The sequence below is a fragment of the Hippoglossus hippoglossus genome, chromosome 18, assembly GCF_009819705.1.
Source record: "Hippoglossus hippoglossus isolate fHipHip1 chromosome 18, fHipHip1.pri, whole genome shotgun sequence".
Lineage (NCBI taxonomy): Eukaryota > Metazoa > Chordata > Actinopteri > Pleuronectiformes > Pleuronectidae > Hippoglossus > Hippoglossus hippoglossus.
In genome coordinates, this window is record NC_047168.1 from 11,590,240 (window position 1) to 11,608,560 (window position 18,321).

Consider the following 18,321-nt stretch of genomic DNA (forward strand, 5'->3'; position numbering starts at 1 on the left):
CAAAACCCTTGAATGGTTGTCATGTAACGCAGCGCTCATCACACCGTGATCCCCCACACACACACACACACACACACACACACACACACACACACACACACACACACACACACACACACACACACACACACACACACACACACACACACACACACACACACACACACACACACACACACACTCATTTGAATGTCTCATCACCACATGTGACGCCTGTGCGTGTGCGTGCGTGTGCTCACGTATGTGTGACAAGTCCTCCATCATGAATCCACAGCTTGTTCCGACGTGACGGCGCCGCCTTGAAGTCCTGTGTGGTGTCACCGCAATGATCACTCGCTACACCCACGTGCAGACGGTGACACACACGCGTCGTTCAAGCGACTTGACTTTTCCACACTGACCCGACAGTTGTTGTGGAGCAGGACGGCAAACAAAGGGTGCGTTGTTTTCCCCCGCTCGCTGATCTGAGCTGAAAATTGAGTTTATTTCCATCTGTATTAGCTCGCTGTGTTTGTTGATACACGATAGCGCTGCATCGTTGCTAAATGCGCGCCCGTCTGAGGAGTTAAGCCTCCCTGAACACTGGAGAGCAGGCCAATTACATCTCCCGGATTAAACGGCAAATCCAAGTCATAATGAGAGCCAATCACAATGGTCGCCGAGTATCCTAGCAACCCCGCCAGCACTTGGATAGTTGTTTGGGCAAAGTACAGAGTATTATTGTTGTTGTTGTGATGGGAGTACATATAGATAAAGAGGAAACAAAAAGGGGCGGGGGGGGGGGGACGACTATAAATGTGTACGGGAAAGACAAAGGGAAGGCCAGAGCCGGAAAAAAGAAGAGAGAGAAAACACAACAAGAAGAATACTGTGAAGTGGGTGAACCGACTGGCATGTGCGGAGGGATAGAGCGAGGGAAGATGATGCACTCACTGCGAGTAAGAGAGAAGGAAAAGAGCAAGACGGACGGAAAAAAGAAGAGGGAGACAGTGGAGAAAACATTGAGGGCTCGAGAAGGAATTAGGCAGCTTAGGGGGCATTATGTCAGTGTACATAGGATTTAGTGTATAAGTCTGGATTATGGCCTTTTGCTTTGATAGAAAATGCCACCTTATAGGCAGTGGAGCTGGGTTTTGTTCTTCGGGCCGATATCAAAGAGGGCGCCCCGCTGCTTTTTGGAATGCACAGTCACAACGTGGGCACTCAATCCCTTTCACTGAGGAATTCAGATGGGATTTGTAACACCAACCTCTCTGTTTCTTACTGTGTGGGGCCAAATGGACCATGGTGCACAATGGGCAGACAAACCAGAAGGACCGGCAGGTATATGGACGAGTAAATGGACACACAGGGCTGGGTTAGCCTCCTTCACAATGCGTTTCATTGTTCTGTGTGAATGAGCTTCATTACTTTGCCAAAGTTAAGATGTGAAGAGAAAGTGCAGATAAGAAAAAGATGAACAATTACAAAGTCGAGGAAATGTATTCAAGTTTCAAATGATCCTCTGTCATAAAACCGTCCTCTTTAATTAGACGAGTTCATTTTCTAACTTTATACCATTGACTGTATATAAAGATGGACGACGGGTCTCCACTTCTTCCCACTCTCTAGAAATGAAGTCCAGATATCCTGGATACAAACGCTGGCATCTTCGGTTGCCATGGTAGCGAGGTCCAGTCAATACATGCGTTCAACCAATCACGAGACTTATTTACTTATTTATGACTATTTAGTTTGGTCAATGTTCCAGTCACTAACATGGAGGAGGGTCAAGGTCACGCTTTGGCTTCACTTTTGGGGGAGCTGTCATGTCGTCCATCTTTATATACAGTGTAGGCTTTCTACTTATACATTTTTCCAAGGAATATATAAACCAACACCAAGGAATCCGTATGTAGTGAATTTAAATGTGGTTTTATTCGGGGACTATTGGGGCTTGGCGGAGTTACGCCCTCGGCTGAGTGACATTCGAGTTTGAAAATGTTATTTAACTATACACGGTTTACATTTTCTCCTTTTCCAATCATATTAAGATTATGTAACAATGCACAGCACATATTTGTACAGGAAGATTCCGGCACACGCTGTATATCCCCGCACAGTGTTTGATCTATATAAAAATAACAGACTCCCTCTCATCCATGCACACCTACACACCTGTACACTCCAGAATTGCCACCATCCACTTTCCCTCTCGCGTGTTTATTGTCTGCCGCATGCAGGATACCGTGTGATTGGTCTGGAAAATCCTACACAGTCCTCCCACACAGTAATGTGCTGTTTTGCACCATGGAGCTCTCGTTCAGGTGCCTCAGTAAATAGGGCCATTGTGTGGAGTGCATTACCCAAAGGTTTTACTCCCATCACTCCCTAGTGGTTTGTGGCCTCACTTTTCACTGGTGCAGTCAAAAGCCTTGTGGTGTCGGGGCGAGGGAAAAGGTTTTAGAAGCTGAAAGTGGGAGTTCAGAACACTGTCGGAGCGCGGTCGCTTTTTTCATTGTAAAATAGCACTAAAACATTTCTCATTTTTTTTGCAAAATGATTAATAGCAAAAAAACTGAAATGAATTATGTGGCCAAAAACTAATTAAAGAATCATACAGATGCTTTTGCATGTTTTAGCCCATTAACTACTAATTATGCAGGCTACATTGTTGCCAATGATTTTTCAAAGCGAACCGTGTTTTCAGACCGATTTCATATCCTTCAGGCAGCCACTGGATTCCATTTATATTAGTGCAGGATGGAAAATCACCTTGCAGAGGAAACGTTAGCCGACAAGCTGGATGATGCATTCATGGGCCATTTTTAAAACAGAACCAAAACCAATCGGCAAATATACAAATGTAAATATTATCACCTTTTAAAGTTGGTATGGTGAAGCAAATCATGGTTGTTTTCATGCATATAGAGTAAATTCAGCATTTATTTAGAGTTTCAGCTCCACAGCTATAGTTTGTTTACAGTACATGATACACTGCTGACTGAATTTCCCCATTTAATTTCTGCTATATTTTTCCGAAATCTCAGGTCAGGTCCAGCTTTACTTACATACTCATTTACAAGTGTTTCCTCTATATATACATTTAATACAACAGAACTTTCTGTGATGCCCTTGATGTCCCCTTTGCTCTTGAGAAATGTCTGTTTATCCCCCCCCCTTGACCTCAGTTCTTTCGGTGCCACTCAGAAACAAGAAAGTCAAAACTGTCTGAAGTCCCCGAACGAATGGAAAGTTACAAGGGTGATGTTACCCCCGAACAAGTCGCCCCATCATGGCATGACTCACATTCACACAGCCCCTGAAGGCACAAGAGCTCTGATGCCCCCCCCCCCACCCCTCCCTCCCTCTCTCCTCCCTGTGTTTCTGTGTGTCTGCCCCACTCTGTCTTTCTCAGCGCTGCATCTCGGTGTCAAATAGAGTCAGTGCCCGCACCACAGGCCTGAGGGAGCGGAGAGACAAGTCTGCCTTTCTGCACATCTCGCTGCTCTTCATCTCTCACCCGCACTTTGTTTGTTCCCCCTCTTCTCCAATACAACCAGAAGAAAACCCACATTTTAGACGGTTGCTTTGGAAATTCCTGACACTAGAGACGTGCATCGAGGGGGAAACGCATCAGTCAAAGGGATGCTGGAAAATAGAAAAGACCTTTCACTGCGTCATTTCAATAATAATCAATATTCTTTGATATTTCAAAGCACAGGGGTTGATGGTGCGTGCTTAATTATTACTGCAGCCTGTTCCTGTGCATATACTGTAATGTGCATTTCAATCTACAGTGGCAGCACTATTTTTGGATATGATGAACGGAGATTGTTTAATCAATATTAATGGTTTTCACCAGCTGTCCTCAGCTTCTTTTTCAAGGAATCCATCTGACAATGAATGAGAGCACACTGAAGGGGTGTGTGTGTGTGTGTGTGTGTGTGTGTGTGTGTGTGTGTGTGTGTGTGTGTGTGTGTGTGTGTGTGTGTGTGTGTGTGTGTGTGTGTGTGTGTGTGTGTGTGTGTGTGTGTGTGTGTGTGGGGATTTGTTAAGAGACAATAAAGAATGAGAGTGGGAGGGGAAGCAGGAAAAAATAGACATGGGGACAATTAGGAACAGCGAGTGTTAGAAGCAGTCAAGACACAGATTGAGAGTATAGCGAAGGAGTGGGAAAGAAAGAGTGTAAAAGTCCCTTGTGATTTATACAGTTATTATCTCCTGCACTTGTGGGTGTGAATGGGGGCTGTCATGCATGTCACCCTGGCAGGTCTCCTCTCCCTGTGTTTTGGAGGGGGAAACGGGGCCATTCCCCCGGGGCCCAAAGTTTGGCATTAGCATTCCGCGCGGTAATGGGCCCCCATTTGCCGCTTGTCACCGTAAGATAGGTAGCTTCGTCTCCCGCCAGAGTCCCTCCAGCTGAGCGGGGCCCTGTGGTCCCGTTGTGCTCAATGACCCCACTCATTCTGCCTGTCGATTCCCTCGCCTTCCCTTTTTCTCTCTTTTTTATTTCATCAGCTCCCTTTGAGCCACCAGACAAACCAACAGACTACGACCGCATCCCATCTGAAAGGGTTCATTTGGTTATTCCTTTGCCACTAAATAGGGTTATTTCCTTCTTCCTCTCTTCAAATGCATGAACGCCGAATGGTGCCGCGCGGTCAGTGAACTCCGGTCATCGCCCATCTAATCCCACCTGGTCCAACGAGAGCTGTTATTTTCCTGTTTCACGCAGTCATATTAGGGTTCGTGATGGAACAGATGCCGCTGTGTATGCAGGCTAATGAGGTAGCAGAGTAAGGTGCAGAGTTCAGCCCGACTCTCCACCGTGGAGACCTGAGTTTGTTTGGAGCCGTGCCCTCAGCGCCACACTGCTCTGAGCAGAGGAGACGGGAGATCACTGAGGTCCTGACCATTCGACAGCAAAGAATATTAATTTGAAATGGGTGGGGAGAAAACTTTTTTAGTGTGGGGGAGAGCAGATGTGAACTGTTAAGAACAAGCTCATAACCAGGTATGTTTGGTAAAAGACAGGAATAGGATAAGTAGAGGATGTTAAAATCAAAGAAACAGGCTAGATATCCCAGCCAACATGACCTAACCAGAATATAATTTCAAAATTTTTGTTTAAACCAACCCCAGATGGGTCCTGACCGTCTTGTTTTGGGTATCCACAGTGTATCACAGGTCCAACACACAGAGACTGTCTACTATATCTTAAAAACTAAACAATATAATCAGTTTTTAAATCTATAACCGGCCCCAGCCTTCTGGCAAGTTAAACACAGCAGCCCTGAATGAAGAGCTGATCAAGCTCTTGACTTCTTTCCCGTCTCAAATGGGTTGTATCTGGTTGGAGAGCCGGGTTCAGGGTTTTGCAGGAATCTTGAAACCACACCTCCACTAGTTGGTCCCTATCTTGGTTCTCCACATCCTGCTTAGCATGTCTCAGAAAACTTCAAAGAAAAGGTTGGATACACGAGGGGGGGGCGGACGGCTGCAAAGAATTGCACACACATGACGTGCAAACATCATCCAACACATTAAAAAGACCTAAATATCTGCATCTGGTCTTTCCATCTCCAACAAAAGCAGGAAGTCGTTCCTTCGTTCTTCTTAACATGAGAGTACATTTCATAATGTAAAATCCGATGACTGTCGGAGATCAATGGCTCATCAATATTGCATGGCTGATCATTAGTGTATGCTCCATAATGGCCCACCAGATGTTCGGTGAAAGCCTGATCCCTCACAGATACAATCAGTGTATTCATTGACATGTCGCCCTCGTTTTGTTCGAATTAGAGCCTCTCTGTTCAAATATGTACAATGCTGCCACCCACCATATGCCTCAAGCATGCCGTCTGTAATCCGTTTGTTTATGCACGTCCTCGTTCACACCTTGCACGCGGCCGCAACTGGGTCACAGCGAGGCAAAGAGAAGGGGAAATCAAAGTTTGTGTCGCCACCGTGATCGCTGAGTTTAAAGATTAGCTGCTGATTGATGCACTGGCTGCTCTGTGAAGGTGAGGCGAGCAACTTGTTGCCCCCGCTGCCTGGGATCCGCCGGAGCATAATACCAGGCGACAGCCAGCCTGGTGTTTGTAGCGCAAGCCAAGAGGGATTATGGGTAGTAGGCTTTAATATCTGATTTTAATTAGCAGTTTAATACAGTGATCACGCCTCATTAGGGAAGTGGGGATGTGCGTGAGTGTGCTAGGAAGGAGCAGAGAGGAGGAAGGAATATAGATGCTTGCAGGGAGGAGAAGCGTCACTAAGTAAAAACTGTGCTTTCCACGCCGTTACTTTTCACTAATTAATCTCAATACGTGACATCATTTTGACACAAACATATAGACTTTGTGGTACAGAAAGAAAATGTTACGACGTGCTTTTTAATCCTAATACCGTGTATTTGATGTTTTATGGCTCCATCATCCTCAGCTGGCTGCCAGGATTCATCTGTTTGTGTGGAATCCCCCCCCCCAGCCTTGCCATTGCATGCCACTTAAGGATTTAGAGTGAGTGTATCAAATCTGTGAATAGTCCTCGCTAGCACAGGATAAAAAGATTAAGCCATTTTAACCCCTAGGAACCCACTGCCCTTTTGGCTCTTGCCATCCAGGAATTAGTCTGGCTCCTCTGATTGCATCCGTTTCCTGGTGTAGGTGGTGCGGCGCGGTGCTGGGACACGCAGCGGGGGCAGCCAGCAGGCTTGGCGCTGTACCAGAAAGTTGTATGGTTGGGTTAAAACAGGACCCTCTGTTTCAGTAATGGTGTAATGGAAGAGTAAAGGGGAGGGGGAAGCTCCAGTGGTCAGCTGGTGACACAGCAGTGCTCTCGTTCTCTCTTTCCCCTCCTGTGCTCCTTTTCTTTATCCTCATCCCACTCGTTGACTCACTCCGAGTTCCCTCTCCCCATCTTCCGATCGCTGTCCCCGCGGTGCCAGCGGCTGTCTATATGTGGTGAGACTCATTCAATCCACTTTCAATCCCCTGGGTTTAGTTCAGGGGCTGCGCTCATTTTGTCGGAGGCAGTTTCGACCACCTCCCTAACCCCTCGTATCGCTCGCTGCCTTTCTTCCTCACATTCCAGCGGTTTTGAAAGGGAGGCGGAATAATGCACTTTATAAATCGAGGCATCCTGCGGAATAACAAACAGTCCTCAGCAGCGCGGAAGCATCAAAGTAACACCGTTAAAGAGCAATAATGCTACAATCTCATTTAAGTCTTGTGATTGTTCTTTGTGTTCTGATAATTCAGAATTAATGCCCAAAAATTCAAGCGAGAAAATCCCTCTTAATGCTACTTAAACAAGGCAAACAATTGAAAAAGCATTGAGGTATTAACACATTGTATAGACACTGCAAACTGTGTAAAGCAGAAAAGCTAAAGTAAACCAGAAAAGAGCAGGCAAAGTAAAAATGTTAATACTCTAAAGAGTCCATTAAACCAGGGATACATAGGAATTAGGGCCAAGATTAAAGAGCAAATAGTGGTTTTGCATTGGAACTCAAAGTAACGGCCGGCGACCAGAGGATAAGATCCCTCACACCAGATGTTACTCATCTCTCATAACATGTTTGTGTCACTCAGACGCTCCCTGATGCCTTCATTTGATACCCACGTATCCGTTGTTCTCCCTTTTCATAGGCCCTCTGGTATCTGCCGGATATAGAGCAGCTCTGTCACAATAATTCTGGATGGTGTGATGGATATCTGTCTACTTTGGTCTCACGCTGACATCTGAGCGTCCGTAACAGAGAGAGCCATGCTGTTCTTTTTGCCCTGTCAGCAACTGAAATATGAAACATAATTTCTATTCAAAGATGTAGTGTATTAAAATTACTAGACCCAAGTTATATGTTTTGATGACTTTACTTTATCCAAAATGTTTCCCTCAAAGGTCAAACCCCCGATTTTATTTAAGTTAATGGGACATTTAATTTTGGTTGCCTTTTTAATTGCATCATATTCATGGCTTTGCCCGTCTCTGCCATAACATTCGGGGCAAACAACGTACGACAAAGGAAAAACACGCTGTTAGCCAGTTAGCCAGTCAGCTTCCACTGTTTGTATTGATCACTTGTAATGGTTCATGATTAATTATTGTCGTTTGTTGCGTAACATGAGTAAAACTAACTTGGGAACATGATGTGAACCTGAGGTGGTGAAGACAACAACTCCCATGATCCCACGCTGCTTAACGACATCCTGCAACTAGGTCTTTTGTCATTGTTTTGATTTAAAGACCCCTACTGGCCGAAGTTACACATTGTGTGTTTAATCACAATATAATATAATTTAAAGAATGTGTGCGTTAGTATTATCCCACCTGGTTCCGAAATCCTCTAATCTTTCCATTCTCTGAGAAACAGCGTATTCTACTTGTTTCCACACAGGTCATGTGGGAGGAAGGCTCCTCCGATCCAAGTAGGAGCGGCATTGTTCAGGCCCAGCACCTCCCACTGTTGGCCTGCAGAGCTTAAGTCAAGAGGTGAGAATCTGGCTGTCTTTGCTGTGCCTCATTGAGCTTGCCTTTTAACACCACCTTAATTAGTTTTTACCCAGCCTCCAGCCGTGGTTATTTGGGCCGTGTCTCTCAAAGAATCGAACCTGTCTAGCAAACAGAAACAAACGGCCTCGCACGACTCCACTAGTTTGTACGCATCCCTGCCAGATTGCTTATTGAACAGCGGGCGTGACAGCTTAAGGGGCCGGGGGGGGGGGGGGCGGCGGTGGCAGAGAGGAGGCTGGCAGATTCACGGCAAACACAATGTTCCAGGACACCTCTAATTTTTTCATCATTTAAGTTGTCCCGTAATTAATCTGCCTGTACGTTTAATTAAAAAGAAAAGTTGAGGGCGTAATTGAAAGCAATGCCTGCCGTGTGAGTCAAGCCGGAGAACAATGTGAGGGGTAATGCATCGTGGCAGAGGGGAAACGTCACGTTAGTTAATCTGAAGTTGACCTCAGAGCAACTCGGGGGAGGCAGCCGACTCCTTGATTCGCCAAATCTCCTGCAAACGACGTGGACGGACCTGCAGATACTTCAGGAAATTAATCTGCCGTCTCGCAGATATCCAGCGAAATTGTTTAATGAAGCGATCGTCTAGATTGGTGCCTCTCGTCCAAATCAAAGCATATTTCCTGTTTAACTGTTAGTTTGTTCCTGGATTCCTACACATACTCAGACATAAATACAAATAGATACATCCCATAAATTTACAATAAGGCATAAAGGCCTTGTTTTGTTTGCATCCAGTCCAACAACACAAGCTAAAGATGACTCATCGCTACTGCACATTATGCTCGGTCCAGGTTTATAATGGGGCGAATGCATCCTGCTACAACAAAACACTGCAGCGTCTCGGTTACTCTGCGCCCTCCGACAAAAAATGAATAATGGAAGAAAAGACCAAACGGCGCGCAGTCAGCTCAATTGCTAATGGCACGTCACGCTTGATTTTTGGCACGCAGCCACTCTCACCCAAACAACATCTGTGACATGTGTGTGCGAGGAAGGGGAAACAAAGCAATTTCAGAAGTCATTTGAGCCGAGTCAGTGATGGTCCAGTGACAGTGTTTTGTGCTTGTTGTTAGAGGGGGGGGGGGGAAACGGCGAGGCGAGTAAATGAGAGTGAAAGAACGACAAGTGGCAGGAAACACAAATAGCACCGAGTTGATTTTGCTGCCGTGGTGAGCCAAGACTTGGTCGACTGTTGTGTCACGCACCACGTCGTGCACTGTATGCCCCGTCATGGAAGAGATTTCACTGCTCACTCACATTTTTGCGTTTGCCTATAGATTCAACCAGTGTTTGTATATTCTCTGATAATTTCTCCAAGATGATTTCACATGTGCTGCTCTCACATTCCTTTAAAACACTCTAAAGGAAGGTCTCAGTAAGTACAGACCTCCACACACCACAGATTTATATATATTTCCCATATCCATTGTATTTATGGACCTCATTAAAAATATGTGATGAAAAATCCATTAATGGTATTATAAACTATGACCTGTTTTAACATATTGTATGATTATGGTTGATTGACAAAAGCAATATATCTTAATCTTATTACAACTCATGGATCTTTATCTTCTCATTAATAAGCTTTATTTTGTGTCTGTCTCTACCAATCTGCTTTAATTGGCTTAGTTTATATCAGTCAGGTTAATTCTGTTTTTGTATATTAAGGTGTTCCTCTGGGGTTTATCCTTGGACCACCTTTATTTGTGAAGACGGACTTGTACTGCAGCCAACCACCAGAGGGCGATCAAAGTTTTAGCTTCTCTTCTGGGGAGCTTATTTATCAATTACTTACTTATTATGTTTAGTTCCAGTTATTGATTTCAACTTTAGCTAACTTACTTCACATAAATCAGTGATTTAGATGTGGATATAGATTTTCAAAGGAGAAAATTGACCCAACCAGAGCTAACAGTCAAAAGCGTACATACGGAAATATACACCAGTCAGATGCTCAATACCTTTCAAATGGCAATCGCTTGCAAGCTTTTCAGCCATAAGCATCTGATTAGCTTATGAAGCCTGTTACTGAAGTTGTTTTGGAGTCTCTCTACCCCCTGCTGGACTAAAATAAACTTGATTAGACTTTATGGAATCAAGGCAACAATGATAACTACCTGTCCGCAGAGCTCTAAAATCCAATTCAAGTGATGAGCTCATTCTGGGCTGGGTTGCAAGTGATTACTCTACGAATTAGCACAAAGAGAAATCGCATGAAACAATCTTGAGCATTCTAATGACCAAGCAATTACCATAACTCCCACATTCATGCAAACAGCCCCGGCACAAGCCATGAGTCATTAAGATCAATTTTAAAGGCCGAGCATTTGCACAAAGGCAGGGTGAGGGATGAGGGGCGAGGGGAGGGTTTGTTTACCTGCACTTCACTTGCTCATGGGCTGTTAAGAGGATTGACTAGGAAATTAGTATAATTTCAAAAGCGCTGCTTCATGCAAAGAAAGTAAAGTCCAGTGGGACAAACAGATATTTCATATTGTCCTGTGCCCATGCACAACCTGGCTGGGACCGGAGTATTGAATATGTGAGTTGAAGTGCGTGCGACAAGCAATCTAATTACTAAACTAATGACTTTGCTTATAGTTTGTCATCCTTAGTCTCGCTGCCTCTTTTAGACGTCTCTATCATCTGTTTGCTTAGCTGCTATAGGACGGCCCTGACACTTGTGTGGCCTGAACACACATACGTGTTTGAGTGTGTGTGTGTGTGTGCAGTTCAGGCCTCTCCATGTTCTTCTTCATGCCCTCCTCCGTGACACCACCGTAGAGAAATATTGTGTCTTTATTTACCATTGTGTAATCAAGATGGTGGATGGGTCGAGTTTAATTAACCCAAGTTGGTGATAAATGTAAATGCCAAATGTCTGCCAGCGCTACAGCATAAAGCTTTTACGAGGTAGAGCCCTTTTCTCTGAGGGATATAAAGCAGTTCCGTGCTGACCCGCTGATTCTGGAATGGCCCAAGGTTGGTAATGAATGCTGTTATGAGACAGGGAAAGCAATGGGAATGTTACATGCAAGGGATATGATTTCACAGATGAGATCCTGCAACACAGTTCTAACATTATCAGACAACACTGCTGTGTTCAGATGTCACCTGTGCAGCTCAACGTACACCACAGCCCCCGACAGATAATAGTCTAAAGCTCGATGGCATGACAGCAGATGGGTGTGTACCACAACAGTGAAGTTCATTCCTGATGAAATGAACCGGGTTACGGTCTGAGTCATAGCAAGACGGCTGTTGCTGTGAACAAAACAGAAGGCCTGGGCACACCAGGATTTACGATGGCAAGATTTTGCAGCAAAGTGAATTAATTCCGATGGAATTGCTGAGATCGGCGGACCCACAAGGAGGCGAAATAAATCAGTGCAGAGAGTTCAACTTCGGTGAACTTTAACATGGATGTAAATCTGTGCCAATTGAAAGTCCACTTGTCTGAGCCTGGGAGTAAATGGAGCTAGTGTGACGCATGGAAAAGATGTGGCTACTTTTTTGTTTGTTAATGTCTTTTGCCTTATTCAAAGCATGATAATCATTGTGGACCTTTAGTGCAATACTGAACAAAGTCAGTAGGTGGCCGCAGACCGGGAATCTGCGGTTATGCCCTATTGCATGGTGGCGCCTTTTTTTTTATTAACGATCTATGTCGGACGTAACTGTTTGCATCCCAGCATGCCTGGGAACTGCAACACTAACATGGCTTATTCGGCTTATGCCGCTTTTCTGATGAGGTCATCGCTTTCAGATGATAATAACAGTAACTTTATTTATAGATCACTTTTCAACATCCAATTCACAAAGTGCTTTACGAGGGCAGCAAAATAAAAACCACAGGCCATAAAATCATGAGCACAACAACAATTAAGGAATCACAAATATTAATAGACAATATTATTTTAAAAGGAGAAGATGTAAAAAGTCTTTTATATGAATTCTTATAATTAAAATAGAAGTAAAAATTAGGAACGTCAATCCCTTGTTAAAACATACTTTTATGTTTTAACAAGGGATTAAAAAGAGATCCCTGACTCAGCTGACCCAGATACACCAGGCTAGCTGCTTCCAGACTGTGTGCTGAGCTAAGTGAAACTGGCTTAGCAAAAAAAAAATACTGTGTATTTAACGGACAGATACGATAATGGTAGTAAAACTGCAGTTTTCACATAATCTCTTTCAAAGTCTTGTTTCACAAAATTTCATAAGATCTTTATTAATAATGAGGAATTAGCTTCTCCCTCAAACACTCTCCCCCATGAACAGATTTGAATTATAGATCAAACTCGCACATCTGGCTGGAGTGAAAGTCAAGAAAACCCATCGTCTCATACAAGAAGGTAGATGTGCTTTCAGTGCATGTTTTCCTAAGTGCACGTTTCCCAGTGCAAATCTAAAAAAGATACCTGTTGATGCAACCCCTTTCGTCTGTTAACTGAAAACTACCCGTACCATCTATTTACAGTATTCATAGGCTGCTATCAGGGGAAATTACCCACGTGTTCACCCTGCAAAACACGTCTGAACTGCAAGACTGATGTTTATCACCTCTGGAGTGAGGGGTTCATTTCCCACATGCAGGTGGCTTTAAAGATGTTTGGACTCGTACTACTGCAAAGCATTTAGGGTAAAAATGTGGCGCATGTCAGAGATTCTCCTCATATTCATAGTAGCAGTAGTGCTGTGGTAAGACGGCATTTAGCAGAGGCTGGTCGTGTATTTTCTCCACCTAATTGCATTTAAATTCCCCCAATAATTTTAGAACTAATTATTTTCATCCTCCATCCCCTGGCTCCTATAAAAAAGGGCCTGAGTGGGGAGGTAATAAAAGAGGAGGCGCAAGGTCCAAACTTGAGAATTAATGTCCTTCTGTCCCTCTCGCTCTCTTTGTTTGGTGACGAGAATTCGCAAGAATTGTTCTCGTCTCTAATGGTTGGAAAATGGGTTGGCTAAGTAGCCCCGGCTCAATCCTGCCTGATGAGTATTTTGCAGCGAGCTCCCATTTTGAACTTGTTCCGTGGCGTCGGGGGGATTATTGTCGGGCCGTGTGGCTGCTGCAAATTTGGTTCACGGTTGACTTGCGGTAACATTTCGAGACACTGATAGACGCAGCCGCCAACACGTGCTTCAGTTTATTCTCTCTTTCCCTCCATCACTCACTCTCTCGTTCACTCCCTCCCTCCCTCACACACAGAAACACACACACACACACACACACACACACACACACACACACACACATACACACACATACAGATACATGCGGCGGCACAGTGCAAAAGGATTATGATTATGATGGGTTGAGGGAAAATTTGCAGGTTCCAGCTGCTCTCATCATGCAAGCCCTCACCTCCTGTGAGGAACTCAGGCCTGGCAGTGCACCGGGTTCCACCTACACAATGCTGGTGCTCCCCAGGTGGGCAGTGGTGCAACAGAAACCGAAATATGACACATGTATAGTTGACCTTACAAACCCATGTTGGTCTTGTGAATGCAGCGTCTCAGAAACACAGTGAGGGAAGGTCTTTAAATTTGGAACAAACATTTACTTGGACTCAAAGAGGAACTGATTAGATTTTAGTGGTCAGAGGTCAGAGGCAAAGGTCACATGACCTCACAAACCCCCAGGGTGAATAAGTTATCTTAAAAAATGCCTCATGGGAATTCTTTCAAATTTGGCACAAATGTTCACTTAGACTGACGGTCAAAGGTCAGAATGGCCTCACCAAAAATGTTTTGGAGGATTTTCTTAATATTTTGACTAATTTGTACTTGGACTCAAACATTATCTGATTTGATTTCAGGGGGTCAAAGGTCATAATGACTTCATACGAGTCTTCGGGGGGAAAAAATGAATGTGGACAGAAAATGCAGTTGTTGGCGGCGGCGCACAACCTCAGGGCAGTAATTCAGGTTATGTTGTTGCAGAGGAATAAACCCATTAGCATCCAACCTGGTCATTTGTGTAATTGAATATCATTTCTACATTCGGCTTTGAAAAATCATCAAGTGGCTTTGGAAAACAAATACTTGAAAAATGCCACCGGGGGGGTTCAAGATGGTCAACACAACAGGACCAATTAATTAGCAGAAAGGTGTCATCCATTCCGCACTGGAGGGAGTGCTCTACTCGTTATGTTAATAAGAACCTGTGAAGCATTCTGGGTATGAATATTTAAGGGATAAATTGAACAACAAAAACCAGCAGATTGTATTCGCAAATATATTATTGCACAATTCCATAGTACATCACAGGTTCATGTATAATTCATGTAATTATGGCGATAATCACTTTAGGTTCAAGAGCCGTCTACCTCTGCCGTGTTGTTGTTTGCTCTTTAAGTATTTAGCTTGAGTCCATTAAAGCAAATTTGTAATCTCATTGAATGTCACAATAAAAGCATTAAGATCCCCCCCCGAACTGTGGTAATAGGTGAGAACGTGTGGTTGAGGTTTCGTGCTGTTTTATCTTATTCTTCCTCTGCATCCTCTCAGCTGCCTCACTTAAAGCAGCTTAACGACTCTCGGGGCCATTTCCACACCCACACTTGCCGCCGTACCTAAAATCAGTTCGTGGGGGGGGGGTGTTTCAGACAGTCAACGTACCTCCGGCTACTCCAGCTATTTTTACTTGCCAAGTGCTTGCCACTTCAAGACAGTCTCATCTGCAGTTTCTCTTGATGCCTCCCCGGTGCTGCTATTTGATCAAGGCTTTGTCCGTCAGATTGTATTGGTTTATACTGATGCGGTGGGAATGAATGAGAACCAGGCCTGTGAAAAGGTCAGGAGTCAAGCGAAAGATATGAATATCTCCATCCTCTGTTTGCTGGGATGATATTGCGTGATATTTGGAATGTTTTCCTTGAATAATTCATGGTCGACTGTTGCCAGTCAAGTGGAAGGTGCACACAACAGCTTACTGTCAAAATGTTTAGTCCCTGAAGCCACACGAGCGACTCAAAAACTGGAAACCTAGTGGTCGCCATCAAGTTAACTACCGGACGATTTGGGCTTCAGACGGTGATCATCCATTTGAAGGCGTCCTCGCCTATCACTTCATGTCAGGGCCCAGTGGGAGCAGCTTTCTTTTTCTGATGGAACTCTCCACACAAATAACTAAATTGATCTGTGTGCACCCTGCAGCACTTCGAGAGTTAATGTACACTTTCTTCTCTTTCCACTTAGGGATATTAAACTGAGGCGGCTACATTCGTGGATCTGGATTGAAACATCAACGCTATGTTTGAAAACAAGAGGGCAAACAAGGCGAACGGGAGATTTATGATTTGTCAGTTCTCTCGTGTCTGCTTGTCCGTCTCTCTCTCACGTTCGACTCTTTATCTCCCCTCCTTACCCTCCGATTAGATAATCATCTAAACCCCCCCCCCCACCCCCCTCCCTCTTCAAGACCTCTAGGACTTCTCTCTGAACGCATAACTGGATCCGTGCCTCTATTTTCCAAACGAGACAAGACCACTTTTACTAGCTCAGAGGTCAATCTCACGGGGATCTGATTGGGCCATAATTGAATTTGAGGGGTCAGATCAAACGCACAGCAACCCCCCCCCCCCCCCCCCACACATCCCGCCCGACAGCCGCGATAACCTCAGGAGAAAGGAACAAGAGGAATACGAAGGCGAACTCCGTCAGGTGCAGGCGAGATTAAATCTAGCAGGTTCGCAGCGGAGGCCATTTACTGTATGTGTCTTGCTTCCACAGGGAGATTGCGTTAGATGCATTTGATAGCAATGCGTCACTGAGGGAAAAAAAGTTGAGATCTTAACTTCATGTGGAAGCTTCTGACGAGATGGATTCTTAATGGTTTAACTGGGGTGAAGCACGTTGAATCAATTCCCCTCCCTTCATTAAAGCAGGCGGCCATCTCAGCTTATTACCAGACATGCCTACACGTACTCGTGTTATCCCTTTAAAGCACAGGAAGTGACCTCACCATCACTTAGCGACCATCATCAGGGATGAGCTCAGACGAGGAGGAGGGGGGGCAGCAGTATGTCTATTATAACAGATGATCTTGACCACAGGACAGAGGTCTCCCTGTGTCCCTTTGCTCTTTATAAACCCAATGAATTAGATTTTTGTTTTGTTTTTGCAAAAGCCATTACTGATTCAAGTCGGTGCTTTAACCCTTTGTCCTTGTTTCAGGATGCATCTGCAAGTTACTCAATGTTTATCAAATGGAGTTTGTTTCAAGGTGTGTGAGCACTCAGGTTTTCTAATTAAACATCCCTCCGTTAGAAAATAACATTTTTGCACAACTGATGGATATCAGGAGCCTGTTGGGTATCAGGATGTGGAGTTAATTCATTCAGAGCTGGAATATATTTATTGGCTGCGTGGTTTAAAAAAAAAAAAAAAAAAAAGAATCCTAACATTTTAACCGGGAACTCTCTGCTACTTTCATATTGAACGACTTGTGTATGGAATCATTGTCTTGTGCTGTTGTGCCTCTCGAAAGCTTCCCCTCCTGCATTAATGGACACGTGCACGTTTAAAAGCATTTCAATCAATGAGACCGAGTCTTCTAATGGGGGCCCCCTTTCAGGAAGAGGAGCTGGAATGTATGTTTTCATTACAAGGACCAGATTGCAGTGTTCACTCAGCGCACTCAGCCCTGTACTGAAATGAGAGGTGTGCTGCATGATCACTGAAGAGAGTAAAAAGCTTCTCGGAGACAGACGATAGCGAGGATGGATGGATGGATCCCCGTCCCCCCCCCCCCCCGTCCTGCATCATTCCTTCTTTGATTCACCTTTTAATCACGAAGGGACGAATGTGACGGAGGAAGTGGATAATGCCGATGGCGTCCACATCTGACGTCAGTGCAGCTGATGAGTAGATTCAAGTTGAGATGATGATTTGAAACTTAAAAAGGCTCATTCAAGTTTATTCATTCACTAAAGGAACAAAAACTTTATTTAAAATGTATAAACAATATGTAAATCGTCTGACTTTAAGGAATTTCTTCTTTTACATTTTGATATTTATATTGGACTCAGATCAATTGATAAGATTTCAGTTGGCGAAGGTTAAAGGTCACAGTGACCTCATATGAGTCTGGAAAAATGTAAGTGGGGTGTTAATTCTAGTATGAGTTTGGATTTCTTTAGTTACCTGCCAACTTGTATGAGTTTACCATCCTCTGTATCTGTCTTTCCATTTGTTCTGCGTCTTTGGTCCTGCAAACTCAAAACAGGACAATTGCTACGATATGACACTGTGAATGTGCTGATTGTGTCGTCACCTGGCAACATCCCGGTGAAATTAGCCGGCGACACTGCTTTTCAGTGCTGGTGGGTACAGTAAACGCTTCCTGTAGATCAGCAAAGTAAGAAAAGCAACAGTAGCCAAAAGTATTTCTCCGTAGATGATCGCAAGCTCGGGTGGCAGCCGTCAGATACTTTGACGAGAATAGAAAAGGTGTTGTTAATTACTCCGGTTTAAGGTGGTGTGAGAGAAGAGTGTGAGCGCAGTATAATTAATTCTTGATAACGGAAAAGTGTTCAAGAGTGACGGCAGAATTCCTGCTGTCCTGCTCGGCGAGTGTGTGCGGATGTGTGTTGTCAACGGGTGTGTGTGTGTGTCTGCGTTGATGTCGCTCTCAGGGTTTCTCTCGCTGTCACTTTGTCCCCATGCAGTTAGAAATAGTGGCTTGTGAAATGATTCAATGTGTTAATAGCCGACACCTCTTTTTTTTTTTACCCCCCCTCTTTTACTTTGTAATATGAAAACATCTCCATTCGGTATAATCATAAGTGGATGAAGTTTCAATTT

General features: G+C 44.3%; 1 long non-coding RNA gene across 1 annotated transcript in view; it reads left to right on the forward strand.

Moving 5' to 3' along the window:
• Window positions 1-18,321, forward strand: part of LOC117779280 — a 55,755-nt gene that overhangs the window by 14,768 nt on the left and 22,666 nt on the right. Inside the window, exon 3 of the long non-coding RNA XR_004616974.1 lies at window positions 8,384-8,478. This is a non-coding gene — a long non-coding RNA (uncharacterized LOC117779280). The remainder of the gene's footprint in view (window positions 1-8,383; window positions 8,479-18,321) is intronic.